This window comes from Rhynchophorus ferrugineus, unplaced genomic scaffold (genome assembly GCF_030347505.1).
Source record: "Rhynchophorus ferrugineus isolate W39M unplaced genomic scaffold, kcgeb_rfMv2 rfM7, whole genome shotgun sequence".
Taxonomy (NCBI): domain Eukaryota; kingdom Metazoa; phylum Arthropoda; class Insecta; order Coleoptera; family Curculionidae; genus Rhynchophorus; species Rhynchophorus ferrugineus.
This window is the reverse complement of record NW_027472586.1, coordinates 23,592,706-23,607,223: the sequence shown is the minus strand read 5'-3', so window position 1 is coordinate 23,607,223 and position 14,518 is coordinate 23,592,706.

Genomic DNA, 14,518 nt, shown 5'->3' with positions numbered 1-14,518 from the left:
TCGGCATGCTAATTACGTTGCCGATTGCCAAATTGCATTATCTCTTATAGTTTCCGAGATATGGGCAATCGAAATTTTGCACCTTAGGGCCTGTTTCTAACTTGGGTCAAAATTGTAAAATGGTCTTATGAATTAGCGATTTCGCTCCATTTCACATTCCAAGTAATATTCGCCATGCTAATTACATTGCCGATGGCCAATTTGCATTATCTCTTATAGTTTCGGAGATATGCACTATCGACATCTGACAATATTGGCTCTGCTTCTAACTTGGGCCAGAATTGTAAAATGGTCTTATGAATTAGCGAATTCGTTAAAATTCACATTCCAAGTAATATTCGGCATGCTAATTACGTTGCCGATCGCCAAATTGCATTATCTCATATAGTTTACGAGATATGGACTATAGGCATCTTACAATATTGGCTGTGCTTCTAACTTGGGCCAAAATTGTTAAATGGTCTTATGAATTAGCGATTTCGTCCCAATTCACATTCCAAGTATTATTCGGCATGCTAATTATATTGCCGATTGCCAAATTGCATTATCTCTTGTAGTTTCCGAGATATGGGCAATCGAAATTTTACACCTTAGAGTCTGTTCTAACTTTGGTCAAAAATGTAAAATGGTCTTGTGAATTAGCGATTTCGTTCCAATTCACATTCCAAGTAATATTCGACTTGCTAACTACATTGCCGATTGCCAAATTGCATTATCTCTTATAGTTTCCGAGATATGGACTATCGACATCTGACAATATTGGCTCTGCTTCTAACTTGGGCCAGAATTGTAAAATGGTCTTATGAATTAGCGATTTCGTTGTAATTCACATTCCAAGTAATATTCGGCATGCTAATTACGTTGCCGATTGCCAAATTGCATTATCTCATATAGTTTCCGAGATATGGACTATCGACATCTTACAATATTGGCTGTGCTTCTAGCTTGGGCCAAAATTGTAAAATGGTCTTATGAATTAGCGATTTTGCTCCAATTCACATTCCGAGTAATATTTGGCATGCTAATTACGTTGCCGATTGCCAAATTGCATTATCCTTTATAGTTTCCGAGATATGTGCTATCGACATCTTACAATATTGGCTCTGCTTCTAACTTGTGCCAGAATTGTAAAAGGGTCTTATGAATTAGCGATTTCGTTCCAATTCACATTCCAAGTAATATTCGGCATGCTAATTACGTTGCCGATTGCCAAATTGCATTATTTCATATAGTTTCCGAGATATGAACTATCGACATCTTACAAATTGGCTGTGCTTCTAACTTGGGCCAAAATTGAAAAATGATCTTATGAATTAGCGATTTCGTTCCAATTCACATTCCAAGTATTATTCGGCATGCTAATTACATTGCCGATTGCCAAATTGCATTATCTCCTATAGTTTCCAATATATGGTCTATCGACATCTTACAATATTGGCTCTGCTTCTAACTTGGACCCAAATTGTAAAATGGTCTTATGAATTAGCGATTTCGTTCCAATTCCATTCAAAGTAATATTCGGCATGCTAATTACGTTGCCGATTGCCAAATTGCATTATCTCTTATAGTCTCCGAGATATGGGCAATCGAAATTTTACACCTTAGAGTCTGTTTCTAACTTGGGCCAAAATTGTAAAATGGTCTTATGAATTAGTGATTTAGTTCCAATTCACATTCCAAGTAATATTCGGCATGCTAATTACATTGCCGATTGCCAAATTGCATTATCTCTTATAGTTTCCGAGATATGGGCAATCGAAATTTTACACCTTAGAGTCTGTTTCTAACTTGGGTCAAAAATGTAAAATGGTCTTATTAATTAGCGATTTCGTTCCAATTCGCATTCCAAGTAATATTCGGCATGCTAATTACGTTGCCGATTGCCAAATTGCATTATATTTTATAGTTCCCGAGATATGGGCAATCGAAATTTTACACCTTAGGGCCTGTTTCTAACTTGGGTCAAAATTGTAAAATGGTCTTATGAATTAGCGATTTCGTTCCAATTCACATTCCAAGTAATATTCGGCATGTTAATTACGTTGCCGTTTGCCAAATTGCATTATCTCTTATAGTTTCCGAGATATGGGCAATCGAAATTTTACACCTTAATGTTTATTTCTTACTGGGGCCAAAATTGTAAAATGGTCTTATGAATTTGTGATTTCGTTCCAATTCACATCCCAAGTAATATTCGGCATGCTAATTACATTGCCGATTGCCAAATTGCATTATCTCTTATAGTTTCCGAGATATGGGCAATCGAAATTTTACACCTTAGAGTCTGTTTCTAACTTGGGTCAAAATTGTAAAATGGTCTTATGAATTAGCGATTTCGCTCCAATTCACATTCCAAGTAATATTCGGCATGCTAATTTCATTGCCGATTGCCAAGTTGCATTATCTCTTATAGTTTCGGGTATATGGACTATAGACATCTGGCAATATTGGCTCTGCTTCTAACTTGTGTCAGAATTGTAAAAGGGTCTTATGAATTAGCGATTTCGTTCCAATTCACATTCCAAGTAATATTCGGCATGCTAATTACGTTGCCGATTGCCAAATTGCATTATCTCTTATAGTTTCCGAGATATGGGCAATCGAAATTTTGCACCTTAGGGCCTGTTTCTAACTTGGGTCAAAATTGTAAAATGGTCTTATGAATTAGCGATTTCGTTCCAATTCACATTCCAAGTAATATTCGGCATGCTAATTACGTTGCCGATTGCCAAATTGCATTATCTCTTATAGTTTCCGAGATATGGGCAATCGAAATTTTACACCTTAGAGTCTGTTTCTAACTTGGGTCAAAATTGTAAAATGGTCTTATGAATTAGCGATTTCGCTCCAATTCACATTCCAAGTAATATTCGGCATGCTAATTACATTGCCGATTGCCAAGTTGCATTATCTCTTATAGTTTCGGGGATATGGACTATAGACATCTGGCAATATTGGCTCTGCTTCTAACTTGTGTCAGAATTGTAAAAGGGTCTTATGAATTAGCGATTTCGTTCCAATTCACATTCCAAGTAATATTCGGCATGCTAATTACGTTGCCGATTGCCAAATTGCATTATCTCTTATAGTTTCCGAGATATGGGCAATCGAAATTTTGCACCTTAGGGCCTGTTTCTAACTTGGGTCAAAATTGTAAAATGGTTTTATGAATTAGCGATTTCGCTCCATTTCACATTCCAAGTAATATTCGCCATGCTAATTACATTGCCGATGGCCAATTTGCATTATCTCTTATAGTTTCGGAGATATGCACTATCGACATCTGACAATATTGGCTCTGCTTCTAACTTGGGCCAGAATTGTAAAATGGTCTTATGAATTAGCGAATTCGTTAAAATTCACATTCCAAGTAATATTCGGCATGCTAATTACGTTGCCGATCGCCAAATTGCATTATCTCATATAGTTTACGAGATATGGACTATCGGCATCTTACAATATTGGCTGTGCTTCTAACTTGGGCAAAATTGTTAAATGGTCTTATGAATTAGCGATTTCGTCCCAATTCACATTCCAAGTATTATTCGGCATGCTAATTATATTGCCGATTGCCAAATTGCATTATCTCTTGTAGTTTCCGAGATATGGGCAATCGAAATTTTACACCTTAGAGTCTGTTCTAACTTTGGTCAAAAATGTAAAATGGTCTTGTGAATTAGCGATTTCGTTCCAATTCACATTCCAAGTAATATTCGACTTGCTAACTACATTGCCGATTGCCAAATTGCATTATCTCTTATAGTTTCCGAGATATGGACTATCGACATCTGACAATATTGGCTCTGCTTCTAACTTGGGCCAGAATTGTAAAATGGTCTTATGAATTAGCGATTTCGTTGTAATTCACATTCCAAGTAATATTCGGCATGCTAATTACGTTGCCGATTGCCAAATTGCATTATCTCATATAGTTTCCGAGATATGGACTATCGACATCTTACAATATTGGCTGTGCTTCTAGCTTGGGCCAAAATTGTAAAATGGTCTTATGAATTAGCGATTTTGCTCCAATTCACATTCCGAGTAATATTTGGCATGCTAATTACGTTGCCGATTGCCAAATTGCATTATCCTTTATAGTTTCCGAGATATGTGCTATCGACATCTTACAATATTGGCTCTGCTTCTAACTTGTGCCAGAATTGTAAAAGGGTCTTATGAATTAGCGATTTCGTTCCAATTCACATTCCAAGTAATATTCGGCATGCTAATTACATTGCCGGTTGCCAAATTGCATTATCTCTTATAGTTTCCGAGATATGGGCAATCGAAATTTTACACCTTAGGGTCTGTTTCTAACTTGGGTCAAAATTGTAAAATGGTCTTATGAATTAGAGATTTCGCTCCAATTCACATTCCAAGTAATATTCGCCATACTAATTACATTGCCGATTGCCAAGTTGCATTATCTCTTATTGTTTCGGAGATATGTGCTATCGACATCTTACAATATTGGCTCTGCTTCTAACTTCGGCCAGAATTGTAAAATGGTCTTATGAATTAGCGAATTCGTTCCAATTCACATTCCAAGTAATATTCGGCACGCTAATTACGTTGCCGATCGCCAAATTGCATTATCTCTTATTGTTTCGGAGATATGTGCTATCGACATCTTACAATATTGGCTCTGCTTCTAACTTGGGCCAGAATTGTAAAATGGTCTTATGAATTAGCGAATTCGTTCCAATTCACATTCCAAGTAATATTCGGCACGCTAATTACATTGCCGATTGCCAATTTGCATTATCTCTTATTGTTTCGGAGATATGTGCTATCGACATCTTACAATATTGGCTCTGCTTCTAACTTGGGCCAGAATTGTAAAATGGTCTTATGAATTAGCGAATTCGTTCCAATTCACATTCCAAGTAATATTCGGCACGCTAATTACGTTGCCGATCGCCAAATTGCATTATCTCATATAGTTTACGAGATTTGGACTATCGGCATCTTACAATATTGGCTGTGCTTCTAACTTGGGCCAAAATTGTTAAATGGTCTTATGAATTAGCGATTTCGTCCCAATTCACATTTCAAGTATTATTCGGCATGCTAATTACATTACCGATTGCCAAATTGCATTATCTCTTGTAGTTTCCGAGATATGGGCAATCGAAACTTTACACCTTAGAGTCTGTTTCTAACTTTGGTCAAAAATGTAAAATGGTCTTATGAATTAGCGATTTCGTTCCAATTCACATTCCAAGTAATATTCGACTTGCTAATTACATTGCCGATTGCCAAATTGCATTATCTCTTATAGTTTCCGAGATATGGACTATCGACATCTGACAATATTGGCTCTGCTTCTAACTTGGGCCAGAATTGTAAAATGGTCTTATGAATTAGCGATTTCGTTCCAATTCACATTCCAAGTAATATTCGGCATGCTAATTACGTTGCCGATTGCCAAATTGCATTATATCTTATAGTTTCCGAGATATGGGCAATCGAAATTTTACACCTTAGAGTCTGTTTCAAACTTGGGTCAAAAATGTAAAATGGTCTTATGAATTAGCGATTTCGTTCCAATTCACATTCCAAGTAATATTCGGCATGCTAATTACGTTGCCATTTGCCAAATTGCATTATCTCTTATAGTTTCCGAGATATGGACTATCGGCATCTGACAATATTGGCTGTGCTTCTAACTTGGGCCAAAATTGTTAAATGGTCTTATGAATTAGCGATTTCGTCCCAATTCACATTCCAAGTATTATTCGGCATGCTAATTACATTACCGATTGCCAAATTGCATTATCTCTTGTAGTTTCCGAGATATGGGCAATCGAAATTTTACACCTTAGAGTCTGTTTCTAACTTTGGTCAAAAATGTAAAATGGTCTTATGAATTAGCGATTTCGTTCCAATTCACATTCCAAGTAATATTCGACTTGCTAATTACATTGCCGATTGCCAAATTGCATTATCTCTTATAGTTTCCGAGATATGGACTATCGACATCTGACAATATTGGCTCTGCTTCTAACTTGGGCCAGAATTGTAAAATGGCCTTATGAATTAGCGATTTCGTTCCAATTCACATTCCAAGTAATTTTCGGCATGCTAATTACGTTGCCGATTGCCAAATTGCATTATATCTTATAGTTTCCGAGATATGGGCAATCGAAATTTTACATCTTAGAGTCTGTTTCAAACTTGGGGCAAAAATGTAAAATGGTCTTATGAATTAGCGATTTCGTTCCAATTCACATTCCAAGTAATATTCGGCATGCTAATTACGTTGCCGGTTGCCAAATTGCATTATCTCTTATAGTTTCCAAGATATGGACTATCAACATCTGACAATATTGGCTCTGCTTCTAACTTGATCCAGAATTGTAAAATGGTCTTAGGAATTAGCGATTTCGTTCCAATTCACATTCCAAGTAATATTCGTCATGCTAATTACGGTGACGATTGCCGAATTGCATTATCTCTTATAGTTTCCGAGATATGAACTATCGACATTTTAGAATATTGGCTCTGCTTCTAACTTGGGTTAAAATTGTAAAATGGTCTTATGAATTAGCGATTTCGTTCCAATTCACATTCCAAGTAATATTCGGCATGCTAATTACGTTGCCGGTTGCCAAATTGCATTATCTCTTATAGTTTCCAGGATATGGACTATCAACATCTGACAATATTGGCTCTGCTTCTAACTTGGGCCAGAATTGTAAAATGGTCTTAGGAATTAGCGATTTCGTTCCAATTCACATTCCAAGTAATATTCGTCATGCTAATTACGGTGACGATTGCCGAATTGCATTATCTCTTATAGTTTCCGAAATATGGACTATCGAAATTTTAGAATATTGGCTCTGCTTCTAACTTGGGTTAAAATTGTAAAATGGTCTTATGAATTAGCGATTTCGTTCCAATTCACATTCCAAGTAATATTCGTCATGCTAATTACGGTGACGATTGCCGAATTCCATTATCTCTTATAGTTTCCGAGATATGGACTATCGACATTTTAGAATATTGGCTCTGCTTCTAATTTGGGTTAAAATTGTAAAATGGTCTTATGAATCAGCGATTTCGTTAAAATTCACATTCCAAGTAATATTCGACTTGCTAATTACATTGCCGATTGCCAAGTTGCATTATCTCTTATAGTTTCCGAGATATGGACTATCGACATCTGACAATATTGGCTCTGCTTCTAACTTGGGCCAGAATTGTAAAGTGGTCTTATGAATTAGCGATTTCGTTCCAATTCACACTCCAAGTAATATTCGGCATGCTAATTACGTTGCCGATTGCCAAATTGCATTATATCTTATAGTTTCCGAGATATGGGCAATCGAAATTTTACACCTTAGAGTCTGTTTCTAACTTGGGTCAAAATTGTAAAATGGTCTTATGAATTAGCGATTTCGTTCCAATTCACATTCCAAGTAATATTCGGCATGCTAATTACGTTGCCATTTGCCAAATTGCATTATCTCTTATAGTTTCCGAGATATGGACTATCGGCATCTGACAATATTGGCTGTGCTTCTAACTTGGGCCAAAATTGTTAAATGGTCTTATGAATTAGCGATTTCGTCCCAATTCACATTCCAAGTATTATTCGGCATGCTAATTACATTACCGATTGCCAAATTGCATTATCTCTTGTAGTTTCCGAGATATGGGCAATCGAAATTTTACACCTTAGAGTCTGTTTCTAACTTTGGTCAAAAATGTAAAATGGTCTTATGAATTAGCGATTTCGTTCCAATTCACATTCCAAGTAATATTCGACTTGCTAATTACATTGCCGATTGCCAAATTGCATTATCTCTTATAGTTTCCGAGATATGGACTATCGACATCTGACAATATTGGCTCTGCTTCTAACTTGGGCCAGAATTGTAAAATGGCCTTATGAATTAGCGATTTCGTTCCAATTCACATTCCAAGTAATTTTCGGCATGCTAATTACGTTGCCGATTGCCAAATTGCATTATATCTTATAGTTTCCGAGATATGGGCAATCGAAATTTTACATCTTAGAGTCTGTTTCAAACTTGGGGCAAAAATGTAAAATGGTCTTATGAATTAGCGATTTCGTTCCAATTCACATTCCAAGTAATATTCGGCATGCTAATTACGTTGCCGGTTGCCTAATTGCATTATCTCTTATAGTTTCCAAGATATGGACTATCAACATCTGACAATATTGGCTCTGCTTCTAACTTGATCCAGAATTGTAAAATGGTCTTAGGAATTAGCGATTTCGTTCCAATTCACATTCCAAGTAATATTCGTCATGCTAATTACGGTGACGATTGCCGAATTGCATTATCTCTTATAGTTTCCGAGATATGAACTATCGACATTTTAGAATATTGGCTCTGCTTCTAACTTGGGTTAAAATTGTAAAATGGTCTTATGAATTAGCGATTTCGTTCCAATTCACATTCCAAGTAATATTCGGCATGCTAATTACGTTGCCGGTTGCCAAATTGCATTATCTCTTATAGTTTCCAGGATATGGACTATCAACATCTGACAATATTGGCTCTGCTTCTAACTTGGGCCAGAATTGTAAAATGGTCTTAGGAATTAGCGATTTCGTTCCAATTCACATTCCAAGTAATATTCGTCATGCTAATTACGGTGACGATTGCCGAATTGCATTATCTCTTATAGTTTCCGAAATATGGACTATCGAAATTTTAGAATATTGGCTCTGCTTCTAACTTGGGTTAAAATTGTAAAATGGTCTTATGAATTAGCGATTTCGTTCCAATTCACATTCCAAGTAATATTCGTCATGCTAATTACGGTGACGATTGCCGAATTCCATTATCTCTTATAGTTTCCGAGATATGGACTATCGACATTTTAGAATATTGGCTCTGCTTCTAATTTGGGTTAAAATTGTAAAATGGTCTTATGAATCAGCGATTTCGTTAAAATTCACATTCCAAGTAATATTCGACTTGCTAATTACATTGCCGATTGCCAAGTTGCATTATCTCTTATAGTTTCCGAGATATGGACTATCGACATCTGACAATATTGGCTCTGCTTCTAACTTGGGCCAGAATTGTAAAGTGGTCTTATGAATTAGCGATTTCGTTCCAATTCACACTCCAAGTAATATTCGGCATGCTAATTACGTTGCCGATTGCCAAATTGCATTATATCTTATAGTTTCCGAGATATGGGCAATCGAAATTTTACACCTTAGAGTCTGTTTCTAACTTGGGTCAAAAATGTAAAATGGTCTTATGAATTAGCGATTTCGTTCCAATTCACATTCCAAATAATATTCGGCATGCTAATTACGTTGCCGATTGCCAAATTGCATTATCCCTTATAGTTTCCGAGATATGGGGAATCGAAATTTTACACCTTAGAGTCTGTTTCTAACTTGGGTCAAAATTGTAAAATAGTCTTACGAATTAGCGATTTCGCTCCAATTCACATTCCAAGTAATATTCGGCATGCTAATTACATTACCGATTGCCAAATTGCATTACCCTTATAGTTTCCGAGATATGGACTATCGACATCTGACAATATTGGCTCTGCTTCTAACTTGGGCCAGAATTGTAATATGGTCTTATGAATTAGCGATTTCGTTCCAATTCACATTCCAAGTAATATTCGGCATGCTAATTACGTTGCCGATTGCCAAATTGCATTATTTCATATAGTTTCCGAGATATGAACTATCGACATCTTACAAATTGGCTGTGCTTCTAACTTGGGCCAAAATTGAAAAATGATCTTATGAATTAGCGATTTCGTTCCAATTCACATTCCAAGTATTATTCGGCATGCTAATTACATTGCCGATTGCCAAATTGCATTATCTCCTATAGTTTCCAATATATGGTCTATCGACATCTTACAATATTGGCTCTGCTTCTAACTTGGACCCAAATTGTAAAATGGTCTTATGAATTAGCGATTTCGTTCCAATTCCATTCAAAGTAATATTCGGCATGCTAATTACGTTGCCGATTGCCAAATTGCATTATCTCTTATAGTCTCCGAGATATGGGCAATCGAAATTTTACACCTTAGAGTCTGTTTCTAACTTGGGCCAAAATTGTAAAATGGTCTTATGAATTAGTGATTTAGTTCCAATTCACATTCCAAGTAATATTCGGCATGCTAATTACATTGCCGATTGCCAAATTGCATTATCTCTTATAGTTTCCGAGATATGGGCAATCGAAATTTTACACCTTAGAGTCTGTTTCTAACTTGGGTCAAAAATGTAAAATGGTCTTATTAAATAGCGATTTCGTTCCAATTCACATTCCAAGTAATATTCGGCATGCTAATTACGTTGCCGATTGCCAAATTGCATTATATCTTATAGTTCCCGAGATATGGGCAATCGAAATTTTACACCTTAGAGTCTGTTTCTAACCTGGGTCAAAAATGTAAAATGGTCTTATGAATTAGCTATTTCGTTCCAATTCACATTCCAAGTAATATTCGGCATGTTAATTACGTTGCCGTTTGCCAAATTGCATTATCTCTTATAGTTTCCGAGATATGGACTATCGACATCTTGCAATATTGGCTCTGCTTCTAACTTGGGCCAGAATTGTAAAATGGTCTTATGAATTAGCGATTTCGTTCCAATTCACATTCCAAGTAATATTTGGCATGCTAATTACGTTGCCGATTGCCAAATTGCATTATATCTTATAGTTTCCTAGATATGGGCAATCGAAATTTTACACCTTAGAGTCTGTTTCTAACTTGGGTCAAAAATGTATAATGGTCTTATGAATTAGCGATTTCGTTCCAAATCACATTCCAAGTAATATTCGACATGCTAATTACATTGCCGTTTGCCAAATTGCATTATCTCTTATAGTTTCTGAAATATGGACTATCGACATCTGACAATATTGGCTCTGCTTCTAACTTGGGCCAGAATTGCAAAAATGGTCTTATGAATTAGCGATTTCGTTCCAATTCCATTCAAAGTAATATTCGGCATGCTAATTACGTTGCCGATTGCCAAATTGCATTATCTCTTATAGTCTCCGAGATATGGGCAATCGAAATTTTACACCTTAGAGTCTGTTTCTAACTTGGGCCAAAATTGTAAAATGGTCTTATGAATTAGCGATTTCGTTCCAATTCACATTCCAAGTAATATTCGACTTGCTAATTACATTGCCGATTGCCAAATTGCATTATCTCTTATAGTTTCCGAGATATGGACTATCGACATCTGACAATATTGGCTCTGCTTCTAACTTGGGCCAGAATTGTAAAATGGTCTTATGAATTAGCGATTTCGTTCCAATTCACATTCCAAGTAATATTCGGCATGCTAATCATTGCCGATTGCCAAATTGCATTATCTCTTATAGTTTCCTAGATATGGACTATCGACATCTTACAATATTGGCTCTGCTTCTAACTTGGGTCAGAATTGTAAAATGGTCTTATGAATTAGCGATTTCGTTCCAATTCACATTCCAAGTAATATTCGGCATGCTAATTACGTTGCCGATTGCCAAATTGCATTATCTCTTATAGTTTCCGAAATATGGACTATCGACATCTTACAATATTGGCTCTGCTTCTAACTTGGGCCAAAATTGTAAAATGGTCTTATGAATTAGCGATTTCGTTCCAATTCACATTCCAAGTAATATTCGGCATGCTAATTACGTTGCCGATTGCCAAATTGCATTATCTCTTATAGTTTCCGAGATATGGGCAATCGAAATTTTACACCTTAGTGTCTGTTTCTAACTTGGGTCAAAATTGTAAAATGGTCTTATGAATTAGCGATTTCGTTCCAATTCACATTCCAAGTAATATTCGGCATGCTAATTACGTTGCTGATTGCCAAATTGCATTATCTCTTATAGTTTCCGAGATATGGGCAATCGAAATTTTACACCTTAGGGTCTGTTTCTAACTTGGGTCAAAATTGTAAAATGGTCTTATGAATTAGCGATTTCGCTCCAATTCACATTCCAAGTAATATTCGGCATGCTAATTACGTTGCCGATTGCCAAATTGCATTATCTCTTATAGTTTCCGAGATATGGGCAATCGAAATTTTACACCTTTGAATCTGTTTCTAACTTGGGTCAAAATTGTAAAATGGTCTTATGAATTAGCGATTTCGTTCCAATTCACATTCCAAGTAATATTCGGCATGCTAATTACGTTGCCGGTTGCCAAATTGCATTATCTCTTATAGTTTCCAAGATATGGACTATCAACATCTGACAATATTGGCTCTGCTTCTAACTTGGGCCAGAATTGTAAAATGGTCTTAGGAATTAGCGATTTCGTTCCAATTCACATTCCAAGTAATATTCGTCATGCTAATTACGGTGACGATTGCCGAATTGCATTATCTCTTATAGTTTCCGAGATATGGACTATCGACATTTTAGAATATTGGCTCTGCTTCTAACTTGGGTTAAAATTGTAAAATGGTCTTATGAATTAGCGATTTCGTTCCAATTCACATTCCAAGTAATATTCGTCATGCTAATTACGGTGACGATTGCCGAATTCCATTATCTCTTATAGTTTCCGAGATATGGACTATCGACATTTTAGAATATTGGCTCTGCTTCTAATTTGGGTTAAAATTGTAAAATGGTCTTATGAATCAGCGATTTCGTTAAAATTCACATTCCAAGTAATATTCGACTTGCTTATTACATTGCCGATTGCCAAGTTGCATTATCTCTTATAGTTTCCGAGATATGGACTATCGACATCTGACAATATTGGCTCTGCTTCTAACTTGGGCCAGAATTGTAAAGTGGTCTTATGAATTAGCGATTTCGTTCCAATTCACACTCCAAGTAATATTCGGCATGCTAATTACGTTGCCGATTGCCAAATTGCATTATATCTTATAGTTTCCGAGATATGGGCAATCGAAATTTTACACCTTAGAGTCTGTTTCTAACTTGGGTCAAAAATGTAAAATGGTCTTATGAATTAGCGATTTCGTTCCAATTCACATTCCAAATAATATTCGGCATGCTAATTACGTTGCCGATTGCCAAATTGCATTATCCCTTATAGTTTCCGAGATATGGGGAATCGAAATTTTACACCTTAGAGTCTGTTTCTAACTTGGGTCAAAATTGTAAAATAGTCTTACGAATTAGCGATTTCGCTCCAATTCACATTCCAAGTAATATTCGGCATGCTAATTACATTACCGATTGCCAATTTGCATTATCTCTTATTGTTTCGGAGATATGTGCTATCGACATCTGACAATATTGGCTCTGCTTCTAACTTGGGCCAGAATTGTAATATGGTCTTATGAATTAGCGATTTCGTTCCAATTCACATTCCAAGTAATATTCGGCATGCTAATTACGTTGCCGATTGCCAAATTGCATTATTTCATATAGTTTCCGAGATATGAACTATCGACATCTTACAAATTGGCTGTGCTTCTAACTTGGGCCAAAATTGAAAAATGATCTTATGAATTAGCGATTTCGTTCCAATTCACATTCCAAGTATTATTCGGCATGCTAATTACATTGCCGATTGCCAAATTGCATTATCTCCTATAGTTTCCAATATATGGTCTATCGACATCTTACAATATTGGCTCTGCTTCTAACTTGGACCCAAATTGTAAAATGGTCTTATGAATTAGCGATTTCGTTCCAATTCCATTCAAAGTAATATTCGGCATGCTAATTACGTTGCCGATTGCCAAATTGCATTATCTCTTATAGTCTCCGAGATATGGGCAATCGAAATTTTACACCTTAGAGTATGTTTCTAACTTGGGCCAAAATTGTAAAATGGTCTTATGAATTAGTGATTTAGTTCCAATTCACATTCCAAGTAATATTCGGCATGCTAATTACATTGCCGATTGCCAAATTGCATTATCTCTTATAGTTTCCGAGATATGGGCAATCGAAATTTTACACCTTAGAGTCTGTTTCTAACTTGGGTCAAAAATGTAAAATGGTCTTATTAAATAGCGATTTCGTTCCAATTCACATTCCAAGTAATATTCGGCATGCTAATTACGTTGCCGATTGCCAAATTGCATTATATCTTATAGTTCCCGAGATATGGGCAATCGAAATTTTACACCTTAGAGTCTGTTTCTAACTTGGGTCAAAAATGTAAAATGGTCTTATGAATTAGCGATTTCGTTCCAATTCACATTCCAAGTAATATTCGGCATGTTAATTACGTTGCCGTTTGCCAAATTGCATTATCTCTTATAGTTTCCGAGATATGGGCAATCGAAATTTTACACCTTAATGTTTATTTCTAACTGGGGCCAAAATTGTAAAATGGTCTTATGAATTAGTGATTTCGTTCCAATTCACATCCCAAGTAATATTCGGCATGCTAATTACATTGCCGATTGCCAAATTGCATTATCTCTTATAGTTTCCGAGATATGGGCAATCGAAATTTTACACCTTAGAGTCTGTTTCTAACTTGGGTCAAAATTGTAAAATGGTCTTATGAATTAGCGATTTCGCTCCAATTCACATTCCAAGTA